This window comes from Notamacropus eugenii, chromosome 4 (assembly GCF_028372415.1).
Source record: "Notamacropus eugenii isolate mMacEug1 chromosome 4, mMacEug1.pri_v2, whole genome shotgun sequence".
NCBI classification, from domain to species: Eukaryota; Metazoa; Chordata; class Mammalia; order Diprotodontia; family Macropodidae; genus Notamacropus; species Notamacropus eugenii.
In genome coordinates this window covers 295,745,471-295,749,223 of record NC_092875.1, presented here as the reverse complement: position 1 = coordinate 295,749,223, position 3,753 = coordinate 295,745,471, and the positions used below count along the sequence as shown (strand labels likewise).

Here is a 3,753-nt window from a genome sequence, read left to right as displayed (position 1 = left end):
TTCCAGGTTTTTCTGAGAGCATCCTGCTTGTCACTTCTTATAGTAAAATAGTATTCTATCACAATGCTATACAACTTGTTCAGCCGTTCCCCAACTGACAGACATACCCTCAATTTCTCATTTTTTGCTATCTCTAAAAGAGCTGCTATACATATTTTTGTACCAACAGTGCACTAGTATTTTGATTTTCCCATATCCCCTCTAATATATATCATTTTCTTTTTCTGTCATATTAGGTAATTTTTGACGGTAGCTCAGAGATGTTCTAATTTGTATTTCTCTAATCAACAGTGGTTGAGTGTTATAAGATTTAGAACTCACAGGATCTTAAAAGTCTTGTCATTCAATTCCCTCGTTTTACAGACAAGGAAGAAAAAAATGAAAGAAAAAGGTTTTATATGTCAGGCACTGTGCTAAGTGCTTTACAAATATTGTCTCATTTTATGCTTACAACAACCCTTGGAGGTAGTTGCCATTATTATCCCCATTTTACAGTTAAGGAAACTGAGTCAGGTAGCAGGGTCACACATCTAGTAAATGCTTGAAGTAGGATATGAACTCAGATCTTCCTGATTACAGGCCCAACATTCTATTCACTTTGTCATCTTGCTGCTATTGGTTGCATGATTAGTAACAGCCCAGCTAGCAACTGAATTCACACATTTCATGTTCAACATTATTTCCACTACGCCATGTTGCTTGCCCCCTCTTGTCCAGCTAACATAGGGATAATCAACTTTTAACATTGTAAGCCTATTTTTTAACATCATTTCATTGCACAGTACCTGACATGAAGTGGGCACTTAGTGTTTATTGAATTAATAATTGATTCTGAAAAGATAACCAACCCTACTGCTCAAAAGTCACTGCCATTGCCTTCTCTGCATTTATTTGACTCTTGATTCCTCCTTGCCTTCTGCCCCTCCTCCAATTAGAAATCAGAGGTTCCAGAAGGGAGTTGCAGTAAAGCTCCATTGAGGAGTTGGCATTCCTACCAATTCCTCCCACTAGGTTATTGCTTTTGCCATGAGGAACCTCCAGTTATATTTTGCATGACAACTTGATCTATGACTCTCCTTTCCACTGTTATGGTAGAAAGCAGATGTTATCACGATGAACATTTTATTAGACCATATTTTACAGTGGACAGATTCCTCTTAAAACTAAACAAGAACAAGTCAATTTTTTTTATGAATGATGAACACATTAGAATAAAAATGCATTAATTAAGTGGAAGAAGAAGAACAGATGTAAGGAACACAAACTCATAAAATTTTAACTGTTTGAGGATAAACCAAACTATGAGAAAGTATGTGTTGCAGAATCTCATGAGTAATAGAATCAATCCTGTGTGAAGAAAGGTTAACATGTCACTTCCAAGCAGAAAACCTCATCTTCCTTTTCATCATTGTTTAGTCAACGATAAGCTTAATAGAGTCTAAAAAATCATTGTATCCTCAAATATTACAATAAAGTTAGACTAAAGTTAGTTACCTCCTCTGCCTCCCCAACCAAGTCTTATCCTGAAAGCATTGGTATGCTTCTCCCACTTGACTTTTCTGTGTTTCAGGAAGACATGCAAAATCTCTGGTATCATTAAGAGATATTATAGGTATCCAAAAGCATAAATCCCAAAGACTGTGGCTTCTATCTATGCCTATAATCAAGAGAAAGGTACCAGCACAGTGATGCTGGGAGGAAACCAGCAGAAGAAATAATTAGATTCTTAATATATTGTTTCTCTCCATAGAAGGCAAGTTCCTTGAGGGTGAGGATTATTATTTTTTCTTTTGGTATCACTAGCAAGTACCATAGTGCCTGACACATAGAAGATAATTAATAAATGCTTTTTGAATGATTGGTTGATTAACTCAAAAACCAAGAGAAAAAAAAGAAGGAACTGAATTGGGATTTTTACAAGAATAAAAATCAAAAGGTGAAATACAGGAAAGTGAACTTTGTGGAGATTAGGTTCCTAAAAGCAACTTGGTTTTCTGTTTTATGATTTTTCAGTTTCTCTCCTAGAGTAAAAACAATTTTATTTAATTCACATTTCACAACTAGCCTATCTGCTTGCTATGGTGGGTAATGATTTAAATCACACTGATCAATTTAAATGGGCTATGATGATTTTTGAGACCTGGTCCATTTCAATATTTTTAACACTTCTTACTACCATCCATATAATACCATTCAGTCATGCAAGCCTACTTATTATTTCTCATATATAACAGTCCATCTACTGGCTCTATTCCTTTGTATGGTTTGTCCATGTGCATGGAATGTTCTTCCTCCTTGTCTGTACCTCTTAGACTCCCAACTATACTGCAAAACTCCTTTTAAATGTGCCTTGTGTAAAAGACAATTTTTCCAGTCTTCCCAATTTCTAGCACCTTCTCTTCTATGGCTACTTTGTATCTAATATATACAGATCTTAAATATAATTGTGTACATGTTTGTCTCCCCATATTAGAATGTAAGCTTCTTGAGTGCAAGCTTGGTTTTTTTTCCCCTTTGTATCTCAGTGCTTGGAACTGTTCCTGCTACATAGCAAGGCCTTAATAAATGCCTATTTGTTTGCTGATTAATTGACTCTTGAATATCAAGTTCCATTTTAATAGGAACTGTTGAAATTTGTTGAAAGGTCTTCTCAGATTTATATCTTAGATGTTTCTTTCTTTTTTAACATACTTTTTTATTGTCCAAAGAACCAAGAAACACAGTTTTGAAATATTCTGCATAAGAAGTGATGAAGTAGAACACACAGGTGAAAAAATATAATATACTATTTTCATTGAGGTCCAGTTATACTGACTAGTATATGAACCACAGGAATTGTCATCTACCACTAAGGCAGCAAAAGACTGGAAACATTTTAAGTTTTTAGCTTTTATCAGCAGAGAATTGGTGATGTAAGAGGCAGCAGAAAGCATGCTGGGAGATGTCCTTAGGGAGAGACTTCTGCAGATGGTCCATGGCTGCTGCTAGAGGGCCACCCAACTTAATTAGATCCTGGACTTCGTCGGATTCTCAATAACAAGCTTGTCAGCTGAGTACATTTCACTAATGTGAGTCTGTCACAGAATAATTTCTAGGTTTCTTTTGGCTTTATTCACTAGCATTTGTGTTTGTGCAGAATCCTTGACATTCTTATTTTCTCTGAAGGCTTCTCTTATCCTTCTGCTGGCATAAGCTCTGTAATTGTAGGAGGTGAACTTGCCGCTCTTTCTCAGCATCACCAGGTAGAGATCTAACACTTGTGCCTGACAGGAGGCTGCCATTTTGGGAGGGGGTGGGGCAGATAACAAACGGGCCCTTTCCCTGATGGCCCCACTTGACCCAGAGGAGCTGGCTAGAATAAAGACCCGGCGATGGATCAAACTCCTCTGGCCCTGGAGCTGGGGCCACTGGCTCGGCTCAGGCTCCACACTACGCCCTGGCAGGCTCTCCAGTGCCTGTTTTGGCATGGTTCTTAAGCTGAATATGTTAGCATATCCTCCATGAAGACACTTTCAAATGCTCTAATATGAAAAATCAATGAATACGTTAAAGAACGTAGAAATCCTATGTGTGAGTTATCTTAAAGAATTTGCTTTTCTACTTGATATATCAGATAGCAGAACTATGTAACTATTAAAAAAACTCAGTCATGCACAATTTATCCTCTTGTAATGGTAACAACCCAGATACTATGTCTAAATGACCATGTTAAGTGAAAGTCTTTCTTTTCAGGTAAACTTGTGGCAAGCGGTT

The 3,753-nt window shown here is 37.0% G+C and overlaps 1 pseudogene; it reads right to left on the bottom strand.

Moving 5' to 3' along the window:
• Positions 1-2,958: 2,958 nt before the first annotated feature.
• LOC140498433 (LYR motif-containing protein 4 pseudogene) lies at positions 2,959-3,411 on the bottom strand (annotated as a pseudogene).
• Positions 3,412-3,753: the final 342 nt, after the last annotated feature.